We start from the raw sequence: 14,863 nt of genomic DNA on the forward strand, positions 1-14,863 counted from the left end.
TCCTAGAATTTCTGATTTAGTAGGTGTATTAGCAGCTAGAGCTGCCATAATGAAGTACCACTGACTGGGGTGGCTTAGACGACAGAGATTTATTTCCTTACACTTCTAGAGGCTAGAAATCTGAGATCAAGGTGTTCATAGGGTTGGGTAGGTTTCTTCTAAAGGCCTCTCTCCTTGGCTGTCTTCTTCTGGTGTCTTCACATGGTCTTCATCCTGTGTGTGTGTGTGTGTGTGTGTGTGTGTGTGTGTCCTAATCTCTTCTTCTATAGACTCTAGTTATATTGGATTAGGGCCTACTTCAGTGACCTCACTTAAGCTTAATTACCTCTTTAAAGACCCTGTCTTCAAATATAGTCACATTCTGAGTACTGGGAGTTAGGACTTCAACAGATGAAATTGAGGGAAACACAATTCAACCCATAACTGTAGGTCTGCAGTGTGGCCTTAGAATGTGCTTTTTTTTTTTTTTTTAAGATGTAGTCTTCATGCTTAGTTTGGAACCCAAATGCAAAGCTTGAACCCATGACTCTGAGATCAAGACCTGAGTGGAGATCAAGAGTCGTATGCTTAACTGACAGAGCCACCCAGGTGCCCTAGTAAGGTCCCAGGTGATGATGGTTCAGGGACCACACTTAGAGAGCCACTGGCTTGGAGTGCTTACCTCTCTCCCTGGTACATATGCACTGGAACAGAAGTGGACTTGGGCTCCAAGAATTATAATGTTAATTGAAAGGAACGCCAAATACTTGTAACTGGCAAAGGGGGAGAAGGATTAGAGCTGAGGAACTTTTTGGCATTTCCTGAATTACATGGTGCTGGTATTATGGCTTTTCAGTGTCAGTGGCAAGAGAGGTTTCAGATTTTCACATTGGAGACAACATGAACTCAATCCTGGCTTTGTCCTTTCTAAGCTAATTTTGAGCAAGCCACATAATAACTCTGGGTTTCAAATTTCTCATCTATAAAATGGGAGTGAAAATAATACCCATAGCGTAGTTGGAGTTAAATGTAATAATCTGTGTAACGGACCTGGCACTTAATATATGATAGCTATCACTGTTGTTGCCTGCCTCCTCTTTGCTCCTTATCAGGAATCTGCAAGGTCTACCTCCGTCTCTTGCTTCACCAGATCTGAGGACAAAATCCCAGAATCATAGAATCTCAGTATCTTAGGGTGAGTGACCCAGAGGATGATTAAATTTGAGTTCTCGCCGACTTCAGGGAAAACCCTTATGTGACAGAGATGAAGCTCTCTCAGCTCATGCTGTGGGGGTGACTTTTCCACACTCTTCACTGGGCCTTGGGATGGAGGTCAAGGAGGTCAAGAACATCTCAAGAGTGTCATTTGTAGCCACCACTGCAAATTAGAAATTGTTGTGGCATTTATTTAAAGGTGCAGATTCCTGGGTCCTGCCCAAACCACCCAAATCAGAAACTTTATAACAGGACCTGGGGATCAGTATTTATAGAAAGCTTCATTAAAATTTTTTTTGTGAAAGATTTTATTTATTTATTCACGAGAGACAGAGAGAAGCAGAGGGAGAAGCAGGATCCCTACGGGGAACATGATGTGGGACTCGATCCCAGGACTCTGGGATCACGCCCTGAGCCAAAGGCAGACTCTCAACCAATGAGCCACCCAGGCGTCCCTATAAAAAGCTTGAGAAGTGTATGCCATGCAACCAGTCCTGAGGCCTCTGTGGTGGAGACCCATGTGTCCCTGTCCTCTAAACTTGAGAGGAACTGGAGAAGGAGGGGCCAAAGGACATGAGTCAGAGGGGAAGAGCTAGAAGGGCTCAGGGTGGGGACAGATTGACCCGCGTGAATTGCCTCTCCTCTCTGAGGCTTTGTTTCCTCATCTTACAATCATGAATGATGAAAACTACTGACTTATGGAGTTGTTATGAAGATTATTCTTTTCTCCCATGGTCAGGCTTTCTCCATGAAGGAAAGTGAAGCCCCCAGGAGAGCTGGGCTTCAGGCATCTTTCTCGTATTCCCCACGGGGTTGAGGATGCAGATGGGGTCCTGTGGATGCCTGGTGATGGGCTGTCCTCCCCTCTCTATCTCCACAGGCATCAGATGGGGCTTCATCCTCTGCTGCCTGGGCTATGGCCCCAGCCTCCTTCTGCCTTTTGCCAGTCCCTCCCCTAGGTCATGCAGGGAGGAATACTGGCCCTTCCCAATGGTTCCTTCTCAGAACTCCACAAGGTTCCATGGGCACTTTGTCTCCATCACTGCCCTTGTACCTGGAGCCTCTCTTGCCAGGCATTCTGGGTCAGTCCTGAGTGGGCTACCTGGGGGTTTCTTTGGGCTTTGTTTCTTCTAGCTGTTAATCTCCTTCCTCCAAGAGGGCTAGTGCTGGATGATACAGACTCTGGCCTGGAACTCAACTCCAGAGCTTCCTTTAAAAAAAAAAAGATTTTATTTATTTATTCATGAGACACACACACACACACACACAGAGAGAGAGAGAGAGAGAGAGAGAGAGAGAGGCAGAGACACAGGCAGAGGGAGAAGCAGGCTCCATGCAGGGAGCCCGATGTGCGACTCGATCTCAGGACCCCAGGATCACACCCTGGGCCAAAGGCAGATGCTCAACTGCTGAGCCACCCAGGGATCCCAGCTCCAGAGCTTCCTGAAGCCTGATTTGAAACTGGGTGAGCCAAGAAGAGACACTTGGAATCTTGGGGTGAAATTCCTAGCTAGGTGACCTGAAGCAAATTGCCTGTCTTTTTTAGGTGCCTCAGTTTCCTTGGGTATCAAATGAAGGGATGCTAGGATTGGTAGGGTTCTGTGAGAGAAACACTGTACCTGCAATTCCTGGAAAAGAGTTGTTCAATGAATGGAAGCACATATTATCGGGTGCACAACCTGCCTCCCTCACCAAGCTGGGAGCTCTCTGAGGGCAGGACTCTTCTCTGTAATATAATAGGTCTGTCTACCGAGCATTTCTTATGATCTGGGCAGAACTTCCACAGGATAAACAATTATACTTATTTCATAGGGTCGTGTGTGGATTAAATGAAGAGGTTTATCCCCATTTTACAGAAGAGGAAACTGAGGCTCAACTAAGTTAACTTCCTTTGTGGCTTTGTATTTCTCTGTCCCTACGGAGGGTCTAGCACAGGGCAGACACTTGAATAACTGAATTTGTAGTACTTGACAAAGTGGTGACTTGGCCCCCTTTGCAGGGCATGTGGGAGAGACCAGGCTTTCCAGGCTCTTCCCTTCTCTTTCCTGGCCTCCCCTGGCAGAAAAGGAGGGTGTGAACCCACTGCTGGGTTGGCAGCGAGGGCCTCAAGGGTCCAGAGGTCAAGTGTAGGGCAGGAGAAGCCCATCAGAAGCCCTGCCCTTGGTGGGGAACATTTCAAGGAGCCAAAGAGCAATCTCTGAAAGGCTGAGTCAGACTGAAGTGGAAGGTGGGGTGGAGAATGGTAATGAAATGTGCAAACTCCTGCCTCTACTCTGATGAGCAGAGTTTCCCGTTGATGGCCTTGTGAGCAGAGGGGCGCAGTGCTCCCTCGCTGCCTTCTGGTTGTTCCTCTTGTCGTATTTTTCCATAGATCTCTGCAACGGTGGGGGCATGCTTGTTTCATTTTACACAGAGGGCCACTGAGGCCCACAGAGGAGAAAAACCTGGGCACAAAGCCTGTGCACGAGGAGAGCTAGGTGCAACACACCGAGTGCTGTACTTGGGATCAGATAGACCGTGATTCCTTCCGCTGCTGGCAGCACCATGACCTTGGACAAGTTACTTTAGCCTCTCTGAGCCTCAATTTGCTCATTTTAAAAATAGGAATATATATGTATATTGTACATATACATATATGTGTGTATTTTAAAATATTTTCTTTATTTGACAGAAAGACAGAGAGAGAGAGAGAGAGTAAGCGAGCACAAGCAGGGGCAGTGGCAGAGGGAGAGGGAGGATTCCTCACTGAACAGGGAGCCGGACATGGAGCTTGATCCCATCCAAAAATGGGAACATTAGTTGTCTTCACCCTGTAGGGTTGACCTGGGGATTAAATGAGGAAATTAGTGTATCTTGTCTAGCACAGTGCCTGGCAAGAATAGATGTTTCGAGATGTGGATGCAATTGTGTGTGTGTGTGTGTGTGTGTGTGTGTGTGTTTTATCTTTGGCTCCTGTCTTTTTTTTTTTTTTTCCAACTGCCCCAACTCCCTTTCAGCTCACCTTTTCTTGTTCTTTGGGCTCTTTGTACCATAGTGTGAGCATGTGGTTCTGCTACACAGATCTTGGTTTCAGAAGCAAGTGAGTGGAAGGAGGGTTCAGTGGACAGCTCAGAACCTCAGGAATCAAACCACACGAAATCCATCTCAAAGGAGACAGTGAATTGACCCGCAGGAGTAACCTGCTGGTTTCTGACTTCCTTTAGTGTGTGCAAGAGCTGAGGAAGAAAACTGAATGCCGAGCTGGGAGACTGAGGTTCATGGCTGTGTGACTCTGGGCTGGTCCCTTCCCCTCTCTGGGCTTTAGTTTTCCCATCTAACAGTAAGGGGACAGGCCAGAGGAAGTTCTGATACTCTGGGTTTCTAATTTTATTCTAATTATATGTTTCAGGGAAGAACAACGAGGCCCTGGATAGGATGTGATGAATGAATCTTCTTAATGAGAAGTGGAAATCATTTGTGGTTGAGAGCTGTGCCTCAGATCAGAGTGACAGGATACATGGCCAGGCTATATTTTCCAGCAGATTAAGTTAAAAGCTGTGGCCCAAGACTCTGAAATATGAAGAAAAAGGAAGAAGATGACAGGATATTTTTTCAAAGAAATATTTTCCAGCCAAAAGGTGTAGCGGATCACTTCCAGGAATTTGTTCTTGTTCTCTATCAAAGGTGAAGAGTTCAGAATCTTCAAGGAAACAAAAAGCTGTGGGATGGAGTGAGGAAGTCTGGCCCAGTGGCCTTGGGCCAGTTGCTGAATCCCTCCAAGCCCCAGTTTCCTCGTCTCTAAAATGGGGCTGGTCTTTCCACCTAGGATGTTCATCGCAGGGATTAAATGAAGTATTGAGTATTCCCATCCTCCCTAACTAGGGAGATCTGAGTTCTGGTTCTGGTCCTGATAGGATGTGGCTGGTCCAGAAGGTCAAAGAGGTAATTAGGGGGATTTCCAGTTTCATGACCAGGATTGCCATTCTTTGCCAAGGGTGTAGCCAAGTGGATAACTTTACCATTTTGTTTCTTTACACTTATTTATTGAGCTAGGATTTACCAAACTCACGTCACATACCTAACATTTTGCTGGTTGCTGGGGTGGACAAAAGCCCCTCCTACAATGTGCAGAAGCACCTCCACAGGCTCCTCTCCACCTTAGGTCAGGCTCATGCTGCAGCTGCCCATGTGGAGAATGGGTCAGCATCCTTCCCCGGCCCTGCATCCCGACAAGCATCACATGTAGTCCATTCATTCTCCTGCGATCACCCACACTGCCCTTCCTCCTGTTGTACTGTTCTAGACCATTACCCATGTCAGGAGGCTGACATCAGCCTCTTTTCTACATGTCTAATCCAGATTCCATATACCAGCCAAGCAATCCTTCTAAAATGCAAATCATGGGGCGCCTGGGTGGCTCAGCAGTTGAGCGTCTGCCTTTGGCTCAGGGAGTGATCCTGGAGTCCCGGGATCGAGTCCCACATCAGGCTCCCTGCGTGGAGCCTGCTTCTCCCTCTGCCTGTGTCTCTGCCTCTCTGTGTGTGTGTCTCTCATGAATAAATAAAAATTTAAAAATGCAAATCATGCCGGATCATGCCACTGTCCTGCTCAGGACTCTTCGGTGGCTTCTTTCTGCCCTCCTATACTGCCCTTTAATTGGCTAAGCAGAGCCCCTGTGTCCTGCCCTGCCCACTTCAGCTTCATCACTTATGACTCTTTCAGACCAAACCTCACCTGGCTATTCAGGATAGGCTGTTTCAAGCCTCTGTGGAACTGCTGGGCACCCTCTTTCTGCTGGATTTCACCCATCCTGCCAGCATCTACTCAATTTTGACCATCATCTTCTCTGTAAAGACAGTCCCGAATTTCTGTCAGCAGAGCTGACTCCTTTTATCAGCTGCAGAAATAGCCTTGGAGAAAGGAAGTGACCATCCAAGGTCACAAACAAAATGTGACAGAGGCCCTCTATATTAGTCTGTAAGGGCTGCCAAAGAATACATAGATTGAGTGACTAAAGCAACAGGCATTTATTTACTTTCTCACAGTTATGGAGGCTGCAAGACTAAGATCAAGGCGATAGTGAGGTTAGTTTCTGGTGAGGCCTCATTTCCTGGTTTGCAGATGGCCACCTTCTTGCTGTGTCCTCCCATGGCCTTTCCTATGTGCTTGAACACTCCTGGTATCCCTTCTTCTATAAGGACACCAGTCCTATTAGGTTAGGGCCCCACCCTTATGACCTCATTTAATCCCATTATCTCCTCAAAGGTCATATCTCCAAACACAGTCACACTGGGGGCTGGGACTACAACATACGAATTTTAGAGGAATATAATTCAGTCTATAATACTCTTCTTGCTTGAGAGCCAAGGCTAGCAAACAGAAAATGATTTAGGGGCAAGACTGGGCCATGTGTGTTCTGTGGTGGTACAAGGAGGAGCTTGGTGGTTAGAGAAGTAGAAGCAGAAGACTGCAATAGTCAGGGGTGAGAAGGGGAGGGTTTTAGTGAATTAGGGTGAAAGCAGGGAGGGAGGAGCAGCCTGTGCAAGAGTGTGGGGGCTGCACTAAGTGTATGTAAGAGGCTGGGCCATGGAGGGGAGTGGGTATGCAGGAGGATGGTGAGCTCAACCTGCCTTGACCTTGGGAGGGAGTGGAAAGCAGGTCTCCCTATTTGCAGAACAGATGGTCACTAAAGGCTGCTATCTGCTGAGAGAATTCAGCACCTTTCTTCAACCCTTGCACAAAGGGACGGACACCCCCCAGTTCTGGGAAGTGGTAAAACCAGCTAATTGTCTGGCAAGTAGCAAAGCCAGGACTTGAATACAGGGGTCCTGATCCTCAGTCTATGGACCTTTCTCAGCAATGAGGTGGCCTGAGTGCAAAGTTTAGAGAGCCATGTGCATAATCCTGAGCATGAGTTCCTCTTGTCTTGTTTAATCCTCATCCCAGCCCACCCTGGCCTCCTCTGAGGTGACCCCTCTCTTCTCTCTAGCCTCCTTGGCCCCAGAGGCAACAGGCTGCAGGCACTGGGCTTGGCTTTGCTCCTAACCAAGTTGGAGACATTAAGATAATAGCCCTACAGGTACAATCAATCCAGTTAAAATTACTGCCCTCTCCTTCCCCTGCTCATTTTAGAAGCCAGTGGTGTGGCGGTATCTGTTCTCACTCACCTCCTTAGTTCATACGTTCCCTTGGCCCACTCTCAGCTGTGGTGGGGGCCTGGCACAGAACTGAGGTGGGGCTCTGAGAGGTAGAAGTAGAGCCTCATCCTCACTCTGCTCTGTGGCTTGGGCCAGCTGTTGTCTGGGGGTAGGGAAGGGCTCAGGACTCATAGCTGAACCTTGAGTTCAAGTCTCAGCTGCCACCTCCTGACTGTGGCCTAGGCAAGCCTCTAGGCCTCTCTGAGTCTCATCTCCTCTGTGAAGTGGGTAAAATAATTTTTGCCTGCTCCCCATTTCTGGGTCATGATGGGAAGTTGATGTGAAAAATCTTCAAAAGCCAAACAGGAGTAAGGCAAATTGGAAATAATAGTTGCTAACACTTCCACAGTACTTCTTGTGTGCGTCTCTAAACTTATGATACTATCACCACTGCCATCATGATACCCATTTGGAAGACAATGGAAACTGAGGCCCCAAGAGTTAAGTAGCTTGCTGAAGGGCACACAGCTAATAAATAGTAGAGCCAGGTGCAAACCCTTGCAATCCAGCTCCATATCTGTGCTTTTAACTACAATGCCATTTTTTTTTCCTCTGGGACTTTTCCCACCTTTACTAAAGGCCAGGAACTTTGCATTTATTTTTTTCTTTTGATCTTTCCAGGTAACAACAATTATTGACCCATTTTGCAGAGAAAATTGAGGAGGAGGGGCATATGGCTAGTGAATGGAGAGTCAGGATTCAAACCTAAGTCTCTTCTAAATAACAATAGTAATGACAATATTCATATTCATAAATAGTTAGACACTTCTCTCAGGGACAAGATAACTTGAATTCTCATCTTGGCCCTGTCTCTGATCTATATGTGGCTTTTTGCAAGTGCCTCCCCTCATGGGATCTCACATTACAATTTCTGCTTCTAAGATCTCTCCAGCCCTGGCACGTAGTGATTCACCAGGGTTGGAAGTCTGAGGGCAGTTGATTCCCTCAGATAGAGGTATTTGTTATCTGTACATCAGAAATATTTACGTGTCTCAACCTAATTAATGAATAATAATAATAATAATAATAATAAAGCCACTCTGGAAAGAGAATTGCTGTTGGAAACAATTGTTTAGAGAAAACAACATTTGTTCCCAGCTCTTGTTCCCTGCTGGAATGCTGGGCCACTTGTTTTGGTGACAGATGCCTTTTGACTGGAGTTTTGAAGCATGAGCAGCTGCATGGGCTGGAGGTGAGAGATGGAGTTGGCTCATTCTCAGCTGGCCTCTGAGGAGATTACCAAGGTCTGCCCACCTTGTAATCATGGGGTCTCCTGACCTCTGAGGTAAGGCTAACTCCTAAGTCCTGATGTTACCTTATAGATTTTGACTCACAGCTGTGGTATTGAGATACACAATGACTTGCCCAAAGTCACTCAGCTAGATGGTGGCAGAGCCAGAACTAGAATCCATATCTCCTAGTTCCTTCCATGGTGGCATGTGGTCTTCTGAACCAATGGCGGTACCACTACCTCCAACTTCAGTGTCTGGCATCTGGTCTGTCTGCCCATGTGCAAGGCTTGTCGGGAATTACTAGCTTTTTGTATCCTTCGAGTGACCCTAACATCACTATCATCCTCTGGCCTGGACAGATACCTGGGGGGCTGCTGCTGGTTACGTGAGCCAGCAAAACAAGTGTCCAGGATCAGGCAGGGTAAGAGGGATTTGAGCCAGGTATAACTGTTTTGGTCTTGGTCACATGACTTCTTTGTTTGTGTGTGATTGGTGGATACTTCCATTCACCAGCAGGTCTGGGTCTGATTCCCCACTTATAAAATGGAGCAGTACTCTTTATTCTCCATACCCCATTCCTGAGGGCATCATGAAGACAAATTACATGGAGAAATAAAAAGTGCTTGTAAACTGAAGAGTGATATGAAAATATTATTAATAATAGTGGCCAATGTCTACCAAGCACTTTCTATGTATGTGTTAGTTAAGGTATTAGTACTTGCTGCTGGGATGCCTGGGTGGCTCAGCGGTTAAGCATCTGCCTTTGGCTCAGGGTGTGATCCTGGGGTCCCAGGATTGAGTCTTACATCAGGCTCCTTGCATGGAGCCTGCTTCTCCCTCTACCTGTGTCTCTGCCTCTCTTTCTCTGTGTGTCTCTCATAATAAATAAAATCTTAAAAAAAATACTGCTGGAACACACAACCTTAAAATCTCAGTGGATTAAGCAACACAGGTTTATTCTTACCCACCATAGTCAGAGGTTGGCCAGGAGGCTCTTGAGAGCAGCTCTTTTCTAACTTTATTTTCTTGGAGTCTTTCCCTTTTAGCCTAACTGACAGGGGTGAGAGAAGCATGGAAGATGCATGGTGGATTTAGGGCCAAAGTTAGAAGTGGTAAGCTTCACTTTTATCCACATTCCATCGGCCAGAATTCAGTCTCATGGCTCCTCAAAAATGAAGTCAAGCTATGTTTGCAGGAGGAAACTAAACCTATTTGGAGAACACATGGCATTTACTCAGCTCCAGGGTTTCATGCACCTTGTTAATCCTCATAACAATCCTCTAAATGGTTTTGTTATCCCGCCTTTTCTTCCAGATGAAGAAATAGAGACTAAGAGAGAACAATGACTTACTAAAGATGCCAAATGAAAGGGAGTGTGGTGATCTGAATTCAGTCTGTCTGGCTGCAAAGTTCCTGCAGTTTAATTTTTTTCCAGAGGAAACTTCTAGCTGTGAATGGATCAGTTTAATTCATGTTATTTATTGAGGGCCCATGTTATTTATTGAGGGCAGGGCACTGGACCATGTTCTGTAAAATGTTATAATGCCTTTTCCTCTTCTGCATGCCCAAACTACCCTTTATTTCCCCCAGAAATTCTAATTCTGTCTAGTATTTAAGATTCAGCTTCAGACTGTTCCCCTCAGGAAGTTTCCCCTGATGACCCCTGGAAGCTACTCTTTTCTGAATCTCTCTATGCTAGCCTCAATTCCAGGAAATTGTGTGCAGGAGAGACTAAGGTGCAGAATGGATCCTTTTTTTCTTCCAGGAATTGACAACTAAAGTTCATGATTTAGAAAAAAGATACCAAGTTCCCACATTTTAAGGAGACTGGTGGGGAGTCAGGGCCACTGTTGGCTGAGACTCCTGGTTTATAAAACAAGTCCTACTCTGACCCCCTCCCCACCAGAAGAGAAGGAAAAGCTGTTACCCCCCCCCCCCATTCCCCTGGAGGAGACAAAGGATTTCCCCTCCCCAAGGCAAGGCCCCAAGGAAAGAATAGACTGACATTTTGTTTCTCCATTTAACCACCTGGCCTGCTCTGGTGTAGCAGCAGAAGAGCAGAGGAGAGGTGAGTGGTGGTTTGGCCAGACAAAAGAAGCAAGGACAGGCCCCCTATATTAGTCAGTCCTCAAATGTGCTTACAGTCCTCTGAGTGGAGGCCCATAGAGATTAGATAAGATTAGGGACCTCATTAGTGAGAGGCATCAGGGGATTAAGTTGTGATACCACGATGAGGGGCGATGGTGGTGTCAGCCAATGATGAAGCAAATCTCAGGGGGACCAGTGCATAGGAGAGCTTCTTAGGGAGGGCCCTCATCTGTGGAGGTTAGGGGAGACTACTCAATTCCACAAGGATTGCACAGGTAATAAACCAGGTCAGTGACTAAAGCTAAGGCACAATTAGTAGAGGACTACCTCACTATAAGCTTTCACACTAAGAGTCCACTACCTCTTTCTTTCCTCCTTGCACCCCAACACCAGAGCAGTAGAAGGAGGAGGAGGTGAGTGAGAGCATACTCTGCCCCCTACAACAAGAGGCAGATGGTTGAACAGAGTTAGGGATGGTGGGGTATAGGGCAGGGAATGACAGAGATGGAGTAACAAGAGATTTGAATCAAATATAAGAATAAGAAAAAAGGGCAGCCCCGGTGGCTCAGCGGTTTAGCGCCACCTTCAGCCCAGGGCATGATCCTGGAGACCCGGGATTGAGTCCCACGTCAGGCTCCCTGCATGGAGCCTGCTTCTCCCTCTGCCTGTGTCTCTGCCTCTCTCTCTCTCTCTCTCTCTCTCTCTCTCTCTCTCTGTCTGTCTCTCATGAATAAATAAATAAATAAAATCTTTAAAAAAAGAATAAGAAAAAACATAAGGATTAGAAAAAAAGTTCTAAAGAGCTCAAATAAGACTGTTCTAATAACAAAAAGTGCCTGAAAAGTTATGGTTTCAGACTGTGAGTTTGTTAGGGCAGCCTGATTCTCAGCAGGAAAAGGGCTATTGGTAGCAGTTATTGAAAAAATGTTGATGAGCTTCTAGTTTTTGCCAGACAATGCTCTTGGCACTGGCGATTCCAAGGAGCTTACCCTGGTGAGGAGACAGACAAGTAAATGCTGTGAGATAGGATTTGTATGATAAATGCCATGAGATAAAATGGTAGAGTATATTGGGGTGTGGACAGAGGGGCTCAGTTATGGTTGTGTGTATCAGGAGAGGGGTTGGGATGGCTTTTGAGGTCATGAAGAATGAGTGGGAGTTGATAAGATAGTTGCATTGGTGAAGGATATCCAAGTACAAAGGCACAAAAGCATGAAATACTGGACACATTAGAGGAACTGTGAGGACTGTGTTTGAGCAGTGCATAAGGGGTGCTTATTACTGCCACTTTGCTTCTTACTTTCATTTTATCTCCCTTGCCCAACTGGACTGTACACTTCCTCAAGGGCGATGTCCAATCAATTTTACCCCCTTACTACAGCTAGCATAGTTGTACAAATATAACACTGAGCTGCTTTTCACTGGAGGGAATCCAACAGAAATTGCATGATTCTCAGGGTTTGGGGAATTCTGCTGTGGGAAGGAGGTAGATGGGCCATGGCTTAGGTATGTGGCTTAGGGCAAGCCATCTCTCTGTCTAGGCCTTAGGTTCCTTCTCTGTATGTAAGAAAATTGACCAGATGATCTCCAGAGTTAGCTTAAAAATAGCCTGAATTTGGAATGTGGGTGATAAGAGCAGTGGTCAGGAGATTTGGTCCCTAGTTTCAACTCTGCCAATAGCTAAGCGTGTGACCTGCCCTTTCTCCCCCAGACCTCAGTTTCTGTACATATAAAACAGAGGAGTGGTACACTATATTTCTAAAATCTTTTTTGGTTCTGATCTTCAGTGCCTTTCTCACTGAATTCAATTGACCTTGTCTTGGCCTGGTGTCCTTGCTCAGGAAGGCCTCACTTTCCTCAATATTCTTCAGACACATTTTCAAACTCTATGGGGTAAGGAAGGGAGATTAGGGCCAGGAGAGGGTATTTGAGTGAGGCAATGAATATTTATAACAGACGCTCCCACCAGAGGACACATTAAGTCTTGCAGCATAACAAAACTGAATTACCATGAAATAAACTTTCTTAATTAAACCAATTAAATTTCTTCCCAGTATGTAATTTAGAAACTCTGATAAACCCTAGTTGAAAAGGTTTGTTTTAGCCTTAAGCTGGCTGAGAAAGCAGGAACATCTGGTTGGTGGTGGAAAGGCCTGTTTAGGCTCCAGGCCATGGAGGCGGGCGCCGCGGTGGAGCTATCCGCGGTGCTGAAACAGCCTCTGCCCTCCGGCCTCAATAAAGGACACAGGCAGGCCAGGGCCCAGTGGTGCTTAGGAGATCCGCTATTTAAGGACAGCGTCTCCACTCTAGGCAGGGTGCACTTTCCTACTCCTATGCTTGACAGCAGCCACTCAGAAGTTAACTAAGTATTCTCCCCGCCCCCACAGATCCACTCGAGTTTGAAAAGATGCCATTAATTTTCTTATATTCATGGAATCCTAAACTGGCCTAGCTGGGATGTATGGCCTCATCCAGCTTCCTCATTATAAATAAAAGAAATTGGTCTTCAAAGTGTTAAAATTACTTGACCCAAGGCCACACAAGAATAGAACTCAGATTCAAGCCCAAGTTCTGACTCTAAATTCAGTGCTCTTTTCACTAGGATGGTCTTGTAATCAGAGAAGTCTTTGAGGGAAGAGGCCATGTCTTGTTAAACTTTGTTTTCCTCTGGAATCTATCTTAGTATCTAGAAAACAATTTTTAAAAAGATTTTATTTATTTATTTATCTGACAGAGAGAGAGAGAGAGAGAACAAGCAAGGGGAATGGCAGGCAGAGGGAGAAGGAGAGGCAGGCCCCATGCTGAGCAGGAAGCCCAATGCAGGGCTTGATCCCAGGACCCTAGGATCATGACCTGAGCTGAAGGCAGATGCTTAACTGACTGAGCCACCCAGGTGCTCCAGTATCTGGAAAAAATTTTGAACAGATGGGTGGATGCATGTTCTTTATATTCCTTCATAGTCAAATACATTCAATAGCAATCATATCATAATGCCAAATACACTTTTACCTTCGTAAGATTATTATAGTTAACAAAGGGCTGCACTTAGCATAAGAAGGGGCAAAAACAGAAGAGTAGTACTGGGCTCCTGTCACAAATTGCAATCCAACCAGGGAAATAATCTACACCCTATAATGTGTGGCAAAAGGTGTAGGTACTCAGGAACAGGTAATAGACAAGGTGACATGGACTAAGGACAGGTGAGTGGCACAGATGGTGATTACCCTGGCATTTCAGTAAAGGAAGGGGCCCCAAAGTCTTGTGGGAGATTAGCCAAACTGGTGCTGGAGGGTGAGTATGACTTTAATTCCATTCAGAAGAATGGAATCAAACAATTTTAATACTGGAAGAAACTTGGAGGTTATCACCCCCCACTCCTTAATTTATAGATAGTGAATCTGAAATGAACAGAAATGAGGGATTTGTTCAGTATTATAAAGCCATTTATGGTAGGCTTTTATATGTAGTCACTGGGGACTCAGGGCACGTAAGACAAGGGTCCCTGCCCTGAGTTTTCCAAACTAATAGAAAGAGGAACATGGAAATGGGTAGGTGCATTCAAGTGTCACAAAGATAGAATTTAGGTGGGGGCTCATGCCATAGCAAAAGAGAGGGCACTCATTATATACAGTAGCATACTCAAAGTTCAAAAGACTACGTCTGAAACGGTCAAGGTCAACCAAGGTCAGGTACCATATGTCAAAATCCCTTTCCCCACTTTGAAATCACAGTTGATCTTAGCCAAAGGCTGAGAAGCAATACCCCATTCTGAAACAATGACTAGAAGGAATTTCTGCTTTGGAGAGGCTTAAGATGGAACAATAGAGAGAAGCAGGCACTGAATCTGGAATTTGAAGGGCTAGGTTCCAGTTCTGGCTCTGTCTCTGGCTATGTGGCATTGGCTTGCTACTCCCTCTTGAAAGAGCATTAGTTGGGATGCCTGGGTGGCTCAGCAGTTGAGTGTCTGCCTTTAGCTCAGGATGTGATCCTGGTCCCGGGAGTCAGTCCCACATTGGGCTCTTTGTAAGGAGCCTGCTTCTCCCTCTGCCTGTGTCTCTGCCTCTCTTTGTGTATCTCTCATGAATAAATAAATAAAATCTTTAAAAAAAACCCCAAAACCCCCAAAGAGCATTAGTTGTTCCATTACAAAATGTAGGAAGGGGCTACTTTGAC

The sequence above is a fragment of the Vulpes vulpes genome, chromosome 10 (genome assembly GCF_048418805.1).
Source record: "Vulpes vulpes isolate BD-2025 chromosome 10, VulVul3, whole genome shotgun sequence".
Taxonomy (NCBI): domain Eukaryota; kingdom Metazoa; phylum Chordata; class Mammalia; order Carnivora; family Canidae; genus Vulpes; species Vulpes vulpes.